Here is a 12963-nt window from a genome sequence, read left to right as displayed (position 1 = left end):
GACCATTATTTGCATTTAGCTACCACAGCTGCTGCTTTCCTACACATCTCACACGATATCGATGTACACCTAAAGTTCCAAAACAACACATTTATTTCATTTCAGAGTTACTTTCAGCTTCAAATACCATTCCTCTGATATTCATAAGAAGCTAGGCATCGTCGTAACCCGTTACGTTCATTACGCAAGGCTCACGAGAGGGGCGCAGGTTGCATCCGCGTAGACACAAAATTTTGCGCCGCCCAGCGTGGGGCTCGAACCCACGACCCTGAGATTAAGAGTCTCATGCTCTACCGACTGAGCTAGCCGGGCTCCACACAATGCTTTACGAGCCATACAATACTGATGGGACCTGCGACCATCTATGGAAGATCCTTTTGACTACAGCTTATTTCCTGCTGCCACAAATGAGCTACAATCCTATTCAATGAAAAATTGTCTCCGAAAGGCATCAAATCTGCTTCAAATGATACGTGGCTATCAGCACCATTATTCAACACACATGCTCGACTGTGCGCAGACGCCTGTGGCGTAGCTCTTGGGCCCTGAATCAGACGCAGTAGTTCCAACAAAAACTCTCCTGAACGGCACTGTGCCGAAAATTTCGCTACAGATCACCCTTGTCTTGCTTGAGCTTCAGGTAGACGCCGGTTTGCAGCCAGGAAGCGGACAGCAGCAACTTTCAACTAGTTTTGTAGTACTCAAACAACACAGTAAAACAGCATGCATCTTTTGCAGAACTGGAAAAACTCGACCGTGACAGGATTCGAACCTGCAATCTTCGGATCCGAAGTCCGACGCCTTATCCATTAGGCCACACGGTCACTGGCGCAATACGCTTCCCCAAACACACCTCATTATCGCCATTTGTGCACTTCCCGGAATGAATTTACCATCTTTGACGCAATTCTCCAATTTCAGTACTAAAAATGCGACGCTACTTCTTGCTGTGTCCCATCGCAAGTTACATTCAAGCCCTTATGACGCTCATCAAACAAGAGCTTGCAAATCAGCTTCAATCGCTTAGTGCCATCTCAGTCGGTTGTAGAACGTACCTCACCCTATGAGATACAATGGCGAGTTGCCGCTATTACCAAAGCGGCGGCGGCGCCGACGACGACGACGACGACGACAACCGCGAGGGTCTCTATCAGGGGTAGAAAATACATCACAAGAACTAAGTATTTCACGTCGGCATTCTCCGGAGACTCCCAAAAGCAGCAGTTTCTGGTGCCTACTTTAATAGCACCATTCGCACTATTCATTTGCGAGAGCATTTCTTAAATACCGCACCCATTTATAATTTGTTTCATCCTTGACCGCTTTTTTCGAAAGGGCCACGGTGGGAGGGGCTTTTACAAAATTCATTTGCCTCCTGTGAGGATCGAACTCACGACCTCTGGTTTACTAGACCAGCGCTCTGCCACTGAGCTAAGGAGGCGCCTCCTAGCGCGCTTTTCGGGTACTTTGTTCTTATGGACTAGTGAATCGGAGATCTTCAGCTGGAAACGCACCGCATTAGCGACCATTATTTGCATTTAGCTACCACAGCTGCTGCTTTCCTACACATCTCACACGATATCGATGTACACCTAAAGTTCCAAAACAACACATTTATTTCATTTCAGAGTTACTTTCAGCTTCAAATACCATTCCTCTGATATTCATAAGAAGCTAGGCATCGTCGTAACCCGTTACGTTCATTACGCAAGGCTCACGAGAGGGGCGCAGGTTGCATCCGCGTAGACACAAAATTTTGCGCCGCCCAGCGTGGGGCTCGAACCCACGACCCTGAGATTAAGAGTCTCATGCTCTACCGACTGAGCTAGCCGGGCTCCACACAATGCTTTACGAGCCATACAATACTGATGGGACCTGCGACCATCTATGGAAGATCCTTTTGACTACAGCTTATTTCCTGCTGCCACAAATGAGCTACAATCCTATTCAATGAAAAATTGTCTCCGAAAGGCATCAAATCTGCTTCAAATGATACGTGGCTATCAGCACCATTATTCAACACACATGCTCGACTGTGCGCAGACGCCTGTGGCGTAGCTCTTGGGCCCTGAATCAGACGCAGTAGTTCCAACAAAAACTCTCCTGAACGGCACTGTGCCGAAAATTTCGCTACAGATCACCCTTGTCTTGCTTGAGCTTCAGGTAGACGCCGGTTTGCAGCCAGGAAGCGGACAGCAGCAACTTTCAACTAGTTTTGTAGTACTCAAACAACACAGTAAAACAGCATGCATCTTTTGCAGAACTGGAAAAACTCGACCGTGACAGGATTCGAACCTGCAATCTTCGGATCCGAAGTCCGACGCCTTATCCATTAGGCCACACGGTCACTGGCGCAATACGCTTCCCCAAACACACCTCATTATCGCCATTTGTGCACTTCCCGGAATGAATTTACCATCTTTGACGCAATTCTCCAATTTCAGTACTAAAAATGCGACGCTACTTCTTGCTGTGTCCCATCGCAAGTTACATTCAAGCCCTTATGACGCTCATCAAACAAGAGCTTGCAAATCAGCTTCAATCGCTTAGTGCCATCTCAGTCGGTTGTAGAACGTACCTCACCCTATGAGATACAATGGCGAGTTGCCGCTATTACCAAAGCGGCGGCGGCGCCGACGACGACGACGACGACGACGACAACCGCGAGGGTCTCTATCAGGGGTAGAAAATACATCACAAGAACTAAGTATTTCACGTCGGCATTCTCCGGAGACTCCCAAAAGCAGCAGTTTCTGGTGCCTACTTTAATAGCACCATTCGCACTATTCATTTGCGAGAGCATTTCTTAAATACCGCACCCATTTATAATTTGTTTCATCCTTGACCGCTTTTTTCGAAAGGGCCACGGTGGGAGGGGCTTTTACAAAATTCATTTGCCTCCTGTGAGGATCGAACTCACGACCTCTGGTTTACTAGACCAGCGCTCTGCCACTGAGCTAAGGAGGCGCCTCCTAGCGCGCTTTTCGGGTACTTTGTTCTTATGGACTAGTGAATCGGAGATCTTCAGCTGGAAACGCACCGCATTAGCGACCATTATTTGCATTTAGCTACCACAGCTGCTGCTTTCCTACACATCTCACACGATATCGATGTACACCTAAAATTCCAAAACAACACATTTATTTCATTTCAGAGTTACTTTCAGCTTCAAATACCATTCCTCTGATATTCATAAGAAGCTAGGCATCGTCGTAACCCGTTACGTTCATTACGCAAGGCTCACGAGAGGGGCGCAGGTTGCATCCGCGTAGACACAAAATTTTGCGCCGCCCAGCGTGGGGCTCGAACCCACGACCCTGAGATTAAGAGTCTCATGCTCTACCGACTGAGCTAGCCGGGCTCCACACAATGCTTTACGAGCCATACAATACTGATGGGACCTGCGACCATCTATGGAAGATCCTTTTGACTACAGCTTATTTCCTGCTGCCACAAATGAGCTACAATCCTATTCAATGAAAAATTGTCTCCGAAAGGCATCAAATCTGCTTCAAATGATACGTGGCTATCAGCACCATTATTCAACACACATGCTCGACTGTGCGCAGACGCCTGTGGCGTAGCTCTTGGGCCCTGAATCAGACGCAGTAGTTCCAACAAAAACTCTCCTGAACGGCACTGTGCCGAAAATTTCGCTACAGATCACCCTTGTCTTGCTTGAGCTTCAGGTAGACGCCGGTTTGCAGCCAGGAAGCGGACAGCAGCAACTTTCAACTAGTTTTGTAGTACTCAAACAACACAGTAAAACAGCATGCATCTTTTGCAGAACTGGAAAAACTCGACCGTGACAGGATTCGAACCTGCAATCTTCGGATCCGAAGTCCGACGCCTTATCCATTAGGCCACACGGTCACTGGCGCAATACGCTTCCCCAAACACACCTCATTATCGCCATTTGTGCACTTCCCGGAATGAATTTACCATCTTTGACGCAATTCTCCAATTTCAGTACTAAAAATGCGACGCTACTTCTTGCTGTGTCCCATCGCAAGTTACATTCAAGCCCTTATGACGCTCATCAAACAAGAGCTTGCAAATCAGCTTCAATCGCTTAGTGCCATCTCAGTCGGTTGTAGAACGTACCTCACCCTATGAGATACAATGGCGAGTTGCCGCTATTACCAAAGCGGCGGCGGCGCCGACGACGACGACGACGACGACAACCGCGAGGGTCTCTATCAGGGGTAGAAAATACATCACAAGAACTAAGTATTTCACGTCGGCATTCTCCGGAGACTCCCAAAAGCAGCAGTTTCTGGTGCCTACTTTAATAGCACCATTCGCACTATTCATTTGCGAGAGCATTTCTTAAATACCGCACCCATTTATAATTTGTTTCATCCTTGACCGCTTTTTTCGAAAGGGCCACGGTGGGAGGGGCTTTTACAAAATTCATTTGCCTCCTGTGAGGATCGAACTCACGACCTCTGGTTTACTAGACCAGCGCTCTGCCACTGAGCTAAGGAGGCGCCTCCTAGCGCGCTTTTCGGGTACTTTGTTCTTATGGACTAGTGAATCGGAGATCTTCAGCTGGAAACGCACCGCATTAGCGACCATTATTTGCATTTAGCTACCACAGCTGCTGCTTTCCTACACATCTCACACGATATCGATGTACACCTAAAGTTCCAAAACAACACATTTATTTCATTTCAGAGTTACTTTCAGCTTCAAATACCATTCCTCTGATATTCATAAGAAGCTAGGCATCGTCGTAACCCGTTACGTTCATTACGCAAGGCTCACGAGAGGGGCGCAGGTTGCATCCGCGTAGACACAAAATTTTGCGCCGCCCAGCGTGGGGCTCGAACCCACGACCCTGAGATTAAGAGTCTCATGCTCTACCGACTGAGCTAGCCGGGCTCCACACAATGCTTTACGAGCCATACAATACTGATGGGACCTGCGACCATCTATGGAAGATCCTTTTGACTACAGCTTATTTCCTGCTGCCACAAATGAGCTACAATCCTATTCAATGAAAAATTGTCTCCGAAAGGCATCAAATCTGCTTCAAATGATACGTGGCTATCAGCACCATTATTCAACACACATGCTCGACTGTGCGCAGACGCCTGTGGCGTAGCTCTTGGGCCCTGAATCAGACGCAGTAGTTCCAACAAAAACTCTCCTGAACGGCACTGTGCCGAAAATTTCGCTACAGATCACCCTTGTCTTGCTTGAGCTTCAGGTAGACGCCGGTTTGCAGCCAGGAAGCGGACAGCAGCAACTTTCAACTAGTTTTGTAGTACTCAAACAACACAGTAAAACAGCATGCATCTTTTGCAGAACTGGAAAAACTCGACCGTGACAGGATTCGAACCTGCAATCTTCGGATCCGAAGTCCGACGCCTTATCCATTAGGCCACACGGTCACTGGCGCAATACGCTTCCCCAAACACACCTCATTATCGCCATTTGTGCACTTCCCGGAATGAATTTACCATCTTTGACGCAATTCTCCAATTTCAGTACTAAAAATGCGACGCTACTTCTTGCTGTGTCCCATCGCAAGTTACATTCAAGCCCTTATGACGCTCATCAAACAAGAGCTTGCAAATCAGCTTCAATCGCTTAGTGCCATCTCAGTCGGTTGTAGAACGTACCTCACCCTATGAGATACAATGGCGAGTTGCCGCTATTACCAAAGCGGCGGCGGCGCCGACGACGACGACGACGACGACAACCGCGAGGGTCTCTATCAGGGGTAGAAAATACATCACAAGAACTAAGTATTTCACGTCGGCATTCTCCGGAGACTCCCAAAAGCAGCAGTTTCTGGTGCCTACTTTAATAGCACCATTCGCACTATTCATTTGCGAGAGCATTTCTTAAATACCGCACCCATTTATAATTTGTTTCATCCTTGACCGCTTTTTTCGAAAGGGCCACGGTGGGAGGGGCTTTTACAAAATTCATTTGCCTCCTGTGAGGATCGAACTCACGACCTCTGGTTTACTAGACCAGCGCTCTGCCACTGAGCTAAGGAGGCGCCTCCTAGCGCGCTTTTCGGGTACTTTGTTCTTATGGACTAGTGAATCGGAGATCTTCAGCTGGAAACGCACCGCATTAGCGACCATTATTTGCATTTAGCTACCACAGCTGCTGCTTTCCTACACATCTCACACGATATCGATGTACACCTAAAGTTCCAAAACAACACATTTATTTCATTTCAGAGTTACTTTCAGCTTCAAATACCATTCCTCTGATATTCATAAGAAGCTAGGCATCGTCGTAACCCGTTACGTTCATTACGCAAGGCTCACGAGAGGGGCGCAGGTTGCATCCGCGTAGACACAAAATTTTGCGCCGCCCAGCGTGGGGCTCGAACCCACGACCCTGAGATTAAGAGTCTCATGCTCTACCGACTGAGCTAGCCGGGCTCCACACAATGCTTTACGAGCCATACAATACTGATGGGACCTGCGACCATCTATGGAAGATCCTTTTGACTACAGCTTATTTCCTGCTGCCACAAATGAGCTACAATCCTATTCAATGAAAAATTGTCTCCGAAAGGCATCAAATCTGCTTCAAATGATACGTGGCTATCAGCACCATTATTCAACACACATGCTCGACTGTGCGCAGACGCCTGTGGCGTAGCTCTTGGGCCCTGAATCAGACGCAGTAGTTCCAACAAAAACTCTCCTGAACGGCACTGTGCCGAAAATTTCGCTACAGATCACCCTTGTCTTGCTTGAGCTTCAGGTAGACGCCGGTTTGCAGCCAGGAAGCGGACAGCAGCAACTTTCAACTAGTTTTGTAGTACTCAAACAACACAGTAAAACAGCATGCATCTTTTGCAGAACTGGAAAAACTCGACCGTGACAGGATTCGAACCTGCAATCTTCGGATCCGAAGTCCGACGCCTTATCCATTAGGCCACACGGTCACTGGCGCAATACGCTTCCCCAAACACACCTCATTATCGCCATTTGTGCACTTCCCGGAATGAATTTACCATCTTTGACGCAATTCTCCAATTTCAGTACTAAAAATGCGACGCTACTTCTTGCTGTGTCCCATCGCAAGTTACATTCAAGCCCTTATGACGCTCATCAAACAAGAGCTTGCAAATCAGCTTCAATCGCTTAGTGCCATCTCAGTCGGTTGTAGAACGTACCTCACCCTATGAGATACAATGGCGAGTTGCCGCTATTACCAAAGCGGCGGCGGCGCCGACGACGACGACGACGACGACAACCGCGAGGGTCTCTATCAGGGGTAGAAAATACATCACAAGAACTAAGTATTTCACGTCGGCATTCTCCGGAGACTCCCAAAAGCAGCAGTTTCTGGTGCCTACTTTAATAGCACCATTCGCACTATTCATTTGCGAGAGCATTTCTTAAATACCGCACCCATTTATAATTTGTTTCATCCTTGACCGCTTTTTTCGAAAGGGCCACGGTGGGAGGGGCTTTTACAAAATTCATTTGCCTCCTGTGAGGATCGAACTCACGACCTCTGGTTTACTAGACCAGCGCTCTGCCACTGAGCTAAGGAGGCGCCTCCTAGCGCGCTTTTCGGGTACTTTGTTCTTATGGACTAGTGAATCGGAGATCTTCAGCTGGAAACGCACCGCATTAGCGACCATTATTTGCATTTAGCTACCACAGCTGCTGCTTTCCTACACATCTCACACGATATCGATGTACACCTAAAGTTCCAAAACAACACATTTATTTCATTTCAGAGTTACTTTCAGCTTCAAATACCATTCCTCTGATATTCATAAGAAGCTAGGCATCGTCGTAACCCGTTACGTTCATTACGCAAGGCTCACGAGAGGGGCGCAGGTTGCATCCGCGTAGACACAAAATTTTGCGCCGCCCAGCGTGGGGCTCGAACCCACGACCCTGAGATTAAGAGTCTCATGCTCTACCGACTGAGCTAGCCGGGCTCCACACAATGCTTTACGAGCCATACAATACTGATGGGACCTGCGACCATCTATGGAAGATCCTTTTGACTACAGCTTATTTCCTGCTGCCACAAATGAGCTACAATCCTATTCAATGAAAAATTGTCTCCGAAAGGCATCAAATCTGCTTCAAATGATACGTGGCTATCAGCACCATTATTCAACACACATGCTCGACTGTGCGCAGACGCCTGTGGCGTAGCTCTTGGGCCCTGAATCAGACGCAGTAGTTCCAACAAAAACTCTCCTGAACGGCACTGTGCCGAAAATTTCGCTACAGATCACCCTTGTCTTGCTTGAGCTTCAGGTAGACGCCGGTTTGCAGCCAGGAAGCGGACAGCAGCAACTTTCAACTAGTTTTGTAGTACTCAAACAACACAGTAAAACAGCATGCATCTTTTGCAGAACTGGAAAAACTCGACCGTGACAGGATTCGAACCTGCAATCTTCGGATCCGAAGTCCGACGCCTTATCCATTAGGCCACACGGTCACTGGCGCAATACGCTTCCCCAAACACACCTCATTATCGCCATTTGTGCACTTCCCGGAATGAATTTACCATCTTTGACGCAATTCTCCAATTTCAGTACTAAAAATGCGACGCTACTTCTTGCTGTGTCCCATCGCAAGTTACATTCAAGCCCTTATGACGCTCATCAAACAAGAGCTTGCAAATCAGCTTCAATCGCTTAGTGCCATCTCAGTCGGTTGTAGAACGTACCTCACCCTATGAGATACAATGGCGAGTTGCCGCTATTACCAAAGCGGCGGCGGCGCCGACGACGACGACGACGACGACGACGACGACGACGACAACCGCGAGGGTCTCTATCAGGGGTAGAAAATACATCACAAGAACTAAGTATTTCACGTCGGCATTCTCCGGAGACTCCCAAAAGCAGCAGTTTCTGGTGCCTACTTTAATAGCACCATTCGCACTATTCATTTGCGAGAGCATTTCTTAAATACCGCACCCATTTATAATTTGTTTCATCCTTGACCGCTTTTTTCGAAAGGGCCACGGTGGGAGGGGCTTTTACAAAATTCATTTGCCTCCTGTGAGGATCGAACTCACGACCTCTGGTTTACTAGACCAGCGCTCTGCCACTGAGCTAAGGAGGCGCCTCCTAGCGCGCTTTTCGGGTACTTTGTTCTTATGGACTAGTGAATCGGAGATCTTCAGCTGGAAACGCACCGCATTAGCGACCATTATTTGCATTTAGCTACCACAGCTGCTGCTTTCCTACACATCTCACACGATATCGATGTACACCTAAAATTCCAAAACAACACATTTATTTCATTTCAGAGTTACTTTCAGCTTCAAATACCATTCCTCTGATATTCATAAGAAGCTAGGCATCGTCGTAACCCGTTACGTTCATTACGCAAGGCTCACGAGAGGGGCGCAGGTTGCATCCGCGTAGACACAAAATTTTGCGCCGCCCAGCGTGGGGCTCGAACCCACGACCCTGAGATTAAGAGTCTCATGCTCTACCGACTGAGCTAGCCGGGCTCCACACAATGCTTTACGAGCCATACAATACTGATGGGACCTGCGACCATCTATGGAAGATCCTTTTGACTACAGCTTATTTCCTGCTGCCACAAATGAGCTACAATCCTATTCAATGAAAAATTGTCTCCGAAAGGCATCAAATCTGCTTCAAATGATACGTGGCTATCAGCACCATTATTCAACACACATGCTCGACTGTGCGCAGACGCCTGTGGCGTAGCTCTTGGGCCCTGAATCAGACGCAGTAGTTCCAACAAAAACTCTCCTGAACGGCACTGTGCCGAAAATTTCGCTACAGATCACCCTTGTCTTGCTTGAGCTTCAGGTAGACGCCGGTTTGCAGCCAGGAAGCGGACAGCAGCAACTTTCAACTAGTTTTGTAGTACTCAAACAACACAGTAAAACAGCATGCATCTTTTGCAGAACTGGAAAAACTCGACCGTGACAGGATTCGAACCTGCAATCTTCGGATCCGAAGTCCGACGCCTTATCCATTAGGCCACACGGTCACTGGCGCAATACGCTTCCCCAAACACACCTCATTATCGCCATTTGTGCACTTCCCGGAATGAATTTACCATCTTTGACGCAATTCTCCAATTTCAGTACTAAAAATGCGACGCTACTTCTTGCTGTGTCCCATCGCAAGTTACATTCAAGCCCTTATGACGCTCATCAAACAAGAGCTTGCAAATCAGCTTCAATCGCTTAGTGCCATCTCAGTCGGTTGTAGAACGTACCTCACCCTATGAGATACAATGGCGAGTTGCCGCTATTACCAAAGCGGCGGCGGCGCCGACGACGACGACGACAACCGCGAGGGTCTCTATCAGGGGTAGAAAATACATCACAAGAACCAAGTATTTCACGTCGGCATTCTCCGGAGACTCCCAAAAGCAGCAGTTTCTGGTGCCTACTTTAATAGCACCATTCGCACTATTCATTTGCGAGAGCATTTCTTAAATACCGCACCCATTTATAATTTGTTTCATCCTTGACCGCTTTTTTCGAAAGGGCCACGGTGGGAGGGGCTTTTACAAAATTCATTTGCCTCCTGTGAGGATCGAACTCACGACCTCTGGTTTACTAGACCAGCGCTCTGCCACTGAGCTAAGGAGGCGCCTCCTAGCGCGCTTTTCGGGTACTTTGTTCTTATGGACTAGTGAATCGGAGATCTTCAGCTGGAAACGCACCGCATTAGCGACCATTATTTGCATTTAGCTACCACAGCTGCTGCTTTCCTACACATCTCACACGATATCGATGTACACCTAAAGTTCCAAAACAACACATTTATTTCATTTCAGAGTTACTTTCAGCTTCAAATACCATTCCTCTGATATTCATAAGAAGCTAGGCATCGTCGTAACCCGTTACGTTCATTACGCAAGGCTCACGAGAGGGGCGCAGGTTGCATCCGCGTAGACACAAAATTTTGCGCCGCCCAGCGTGGGGCTCGAACCCACGACCCTGAGATTAAGAGTCTCATGCTCTACCGACTGAGCTAGCCGGGCTCCACACAATGCTTTACGAGCCATACAATACTGATGGGACCTGCGACCATCTATGGAAGATCCTTTTGACTACAGCTTATTTCCTGCTGCCACAAATGAGCTACAATCCTATTCAATGAAAAATTGTCTCCGAAAGGCATCAAATCTGCTTCAAATGATACGTGGCTATCAGCACCATTATTCAACACACATGCTCGACTGTGCGCAGACGCCTGTGGCGTAGCTCTTGGGCCCTGAATCAGACGCAGTAGTTCCAACAAAAACTCTCCTGAACGGCACTGTGCCGAAAATTTCGCTACAGATCACCCTTGTCTTGCTTGAGCTTCAGGTAGACGCCGGTTTGCAGCCAGGAAGCGGACAGCAGCAACTTTCAACTAGTTTTGTAGTACTCAAACAACACAGTAAAACAGCATGCATCTTTTGCAGAACTGGAAAAACTCGACCGTGACAGGATTCGAACCTGCAATCTTCGGATCCGAAGTCCGACGCCTTATCCATTTTTTTTTTTTTTTTTTTTTTTTTTTTTTTTTTTTTTTTACAGCAAAATGAAGATGCCCCTCCTGGGCCAAAATCATATGGTTCCGTTCCGGAACGTATGTCCACTGGTGACAGGGGTGGTAGACTTTCCGTCCTTCCGGACGCTAGGCCGTCTTCTCGATGCAAATTTATAACCGGTGAAATCGGAGAGGTCCTTTTTTTTAATTTTTTTTTATTTTATTTTATTTTTTTTTTTTTTTTTTAAATTAAGGATGCTTGGATTCTTGTTGTATCCTTACACAATTGTTACATGTGTAGATACCACCATCTCCATACAGCGATAGATAGACTAACTGCTCATGCCTAACGTCAACGGTTCACCAGAAAGTCTTCAAACACCTTGATAAGAAAATTGGCATAATGTTTCCGGTATGTCTGTGTTCGCTTCAGTATAGCGTGGTGGTTCTCCAAGAATGATCTGTACTCGCCAACGTCATGATCCGACGTGCTAAATAGGTAGTACACAGTTACCCCCATTAACCAATGTACTGCGTGTCTCTTCGTTCGTGGGTACGGGTTATCATCAGGGCAGAGTAGGGACATCATTGAAATGGCGTGCGGCGCCGTGCGTTGGATGAAGGCCAATAGGCGACAAAGCAGTTGCCACACTTCCTTTGCAGCCCCACAAACGAGCCGGTGGAGGTCCGTATCTTGCAGTTGGCACGTCGGGCACAGCGGCGATGCCGCGAGATGAATCTGGTGCAGACGTGACTGCGTTGGGTATTTACGATTCACGTAAAAGTACCACGTGGCCCGCGCCGCCGTCGGTAAGTTAGGGGGGTGGATATTGCACCAGACCTCAGTCCAGTCGTACCGGGGATACTTGCTTTCAACCACATTCCGTCGCTGTCGCAACATGAGGGTGCCGTACACACTCCGGACTGCGGGCAGGTCGTCAATACGCAGCATCTTCCGCAGGTAACTGTAGTCGAGCAGAAAGGTACGGCAGTGGCACAAGGCTGGTGGGATGTGGTGAATATCGATCGGCGGGTCCAGGTTGGGTGGCACGATTTCCGTCAGGAGGAAGGAGATCAGACGGTTATGGTCGCGTTTCCAATGCCATAGCGTCAGTCGCACGAACAACGCCAAGGCCTTGACGTATACATTGATGAGTCCGAGGCCGCCAGCTGTCAGCGGGAGAGTGAGCGTCGCGTTACTTACTTTAAAGAGATGTCCTTGGTTCACGTAATGGCCGAAGACTGCCTGGAGTCTGTCCGCTGTCGCCCGCGGCATGGGAAATATTCGCGCTACATATATAATCTTCGACACCAGGTAGGTGTTTACGAAGTCTACCTTTTGCAGCGCATCGAGGGACCGTAAGGTGTGTAGTCGGATACTGGCGCGGATATTGTGCAAGAGGCGTTTGTAGTTGAGAGCGATCGTGCGGCGCATATTCTGAGTGTACGTTACTCCCAAACATTTCATCTCTGTAAGCACCTTA

At 48.0% G+C, this 12963-nt stretch overlaps 22 non-coding genes across 22 annotated transcripts; all 22 read right to left on the bottom strand.

The window, feature by feature from the left end:
* Nucleotides 1–239: 239 nt before the first annotated feature.
* On the bottom strand, nucleotides 240–312 carry Trnak-cuu (transfer RNA lysine (anticodon CUU)). Its single transcript has one exon. It is a non-coding gene; the product is annotated as a tRNA-Lys (tRNA).
* A 439-nt stretch (nucleotides 313–751) lies between these two features.
* On the bottom strand, nucleotides 752–824 carry Trnar-ucg (transfer RNA arginine (anticodon UCG)). Its single transcript has one exon. It is a non-coding gene; the product is annotated as a tRNA-Arg (tRNA).
* Nucleotides 825–1369: 545 nt separating this feature from the next.
* On the bottom strand, nucleotides 1370–1441 carry Trnat-agu (transfer RNA threonine (anticodon AGU)). The gene has a single exon. It is a non-coding gene; the product is annotated as a tRNA-Thr (tRNA).
* Nucleotides 1442–1762: 321 nt separating this feature from the next.
* Nucleotides 1763–1835, bottom strand: Trnak-cuu (transfer RNA lysine (anticodon CUU)). The gene has a single exon. It is a non-coding gene; the product is annotated as a tRNA-Lys (tRNA).
* A 439-nt stretch (nucleotides 1836–2274) lies between these two features.
* Trnar-ucg (transfer RNA arginine (anticodon UCG)) lies at nucleotides 2275–2347 on the bottom strand. The gene has a single exon. It is a non-coding gene; the product is annotated as a tRNA-Arg (tRNA).
* A 548-nt stretch (nucleotides 2348–2895) lies between these two features.
* Trnat-agu (transfer RNA threonine (anticodon AGU)) lies at nucleotides 2896–2967 on the bottom strand. Its single transcript has one exon. It is a non-coding gene; the product is annotated as a tRNA-Thr (tRNA).
* Nucleotides 2968–3288: 321 nt separating this feature from the next.
* Nucleotides 3289–3361, bottom strand: Trnak-cuu (transfer RNA lysine (anticodon CUU)). Its single transcript has one exon. It is a non-coding gene; the product is annotated as a tRNA-Lys (tRNA).
* Nucleotides 3362–3800: 439 nt separating this feature from the next.
* Nucleotides 3801–3873, bottom strand: Trnar-ucg (transfer RNA arginine (anticodon UCG)). The gene has a single exon. It is a non-coding gene; the product is annotated as a tRNA-Arg (tRNA).
* A 545-nt stretch (nucleotides 3874–4418) lies between these two features.
* Nucleotides 4419–4490, bottom strand: Trnat-agu (transfer RNA threonine (anticodon AGU)). The gene has a single exon. It is a non-coding gene; the product is annotated as a tRNA-Thr (tRNA).
* Nucleotides 4491–4811: 321 nt separating this feature from the next.
* On the bottom strand, nucleotides 4812–4884 carry Trnak-cuu (transfer RNA lysine (anticodon CUU)). Its single transcript has one exon. It is a non-coding gene; the product is annotated as a tRNA-Lys (tRNA).
* A 439-nt stretch (nucleotides 4885–5323) lies between these two features.
* Trnar-ucg (transfer RNA arginine (anticodon UCG)) lies at nucleotides 5324–5396 on the bottom strand. The gene has a single exon. It is a non-coding gene; the product is annotated as a tRNA-Arg (tRNA).
* Nucleotides 5397–5941: 545 nt separating this feature from the next.
* On the bottom strand, nucleotides 5942–6013 carry Trnat-agu (transfer RNA threonine (anticodon AGU)). The gene has a single exon. It is a non-coding gene; the product is annotated as a tRNA-Thr (tRNA).
* A 321-nt stretch (nucleotides 6014–6334) lies between these two features.
* On the bottom strand, nucleotides 6335–6407 carry Trnak-cuu (transfer RNA lysine (anticodon CUU)). The gene has a single exon. It is a non-coding gene; the product is annotated as a tRNA-Lys (tRNA).
* A 439-nt stretch (nucleotides 6408–6846) lies between these two features.
* Nucleotides 6847–6919, bottom strand: Trnar-ucg (transfer RNA arginine (anticodon UCG)). Its single transcript has one exon. It is a non-coding gene; the product is annotated as a tRNA-Arg (tRNA).
* A 545-nt stretch (nucleotides 6920–7464) lies between these two features.
* Trnat-agu (transfer RNA threonine (anticodon AGU)) lies at nucleotides 7465–7536 on the bottom strand. Its single transcript has one exon. It is a non-coding gene; the product is annotated as a tRNA-Thr (tRNA).
* Nucleotides 7537–7857: 321 nt separating this feature from the next.
* Nucleotides 7858–7930, bottom strand: Trnak-cuu (transfer RNA lysine (anticodon CUU)). The gene has a single exon. It is a non-coding gene; the product is annotated as a tRNA-Lys (tRNA).
* Nucleotides 7931–8369: 439 nt separating this feature from the next.
* Trnar-ucg (transfer RNA arginine (anticodon UCG)) lies at nucleotides 8370–8442 on the bottom strand. The gene has a single exon. It is a non-coding gene; the product is annotated as a tRNA-Arg (tRNA).
* A 560-nt stretch (nucleotides 8443–9002) lies between these two features.
* Nucleotides 9003–9074, bottom strand: Trnat-agu (transfer RNA threonine (anticodon AGU)). Its single transcript has one exon. It is a non-coding gene; the product is annotated as a tRNA-Thr (tRNA).
* Nucleotides 9075–9395: 321 nt separating this feature from the next.
* Nucleotides 9396–9468, bottom strand: Trnak-cuu (transfer RNA lysine (anticodon CUU)). Its single transcript has one exon. It is a non-coding gene; the product is annotated as a tRNA-Lys (tRNA).
* Nucleotides 9469–9907: 439 nt separating this feature from the next.
* Nucleotides 9908–9980, bottom strand: Trnar-ucg (transfer RNA arginine (anticodon UCG)). The gene has a single exon. It is a non-coding gene; the product is annotated as a tRNA-Arg (tRNA).
* Nucleotides 9981–10519: 539 nt separating this feature from the next.
* Nucleotides 10520–10591, bottom strand: Trnat-agu (transfer RNA threonine (anticodon AGU)). The gene has a single exon. It is a non-coding gene; the product is annotated as a tRNA-Thr (tRNA).
* A 321-nt stretch (nucleotides 10592–10912) lies between these two features.
* Nucleotides 10913–10985, bottom strand: Trnak-cuu (transfer RNA lysine (anticodon CUU)). Its single transcript has one exon. It is a non-coding gene; the product is annotated as a tRNA-Lys (tRNA).
* Between the last annotated feature and the right edge of the window lie 1978 nt (nucleotides 10986–12963).

Source organism: Schistocerca nitens, chromosome 8 (genome assembly GCF_023898315.1).
Source record: "Schistocerca nitens isolate TAMUIC-IGC-003100 chromosome 8, iqSchNite1.1, whole genome shotgun sequence".
NCBI lineage: Eukaryota > Metazoa > Arthropoda > Insecta > Orthoptera > Acrididae > Schistocerca > Schistocerca nitens.
Note: the sequence above shows the minus strand (reverse complement) of the source record. Positions and strands in the feature narration are given on the sequence as shown.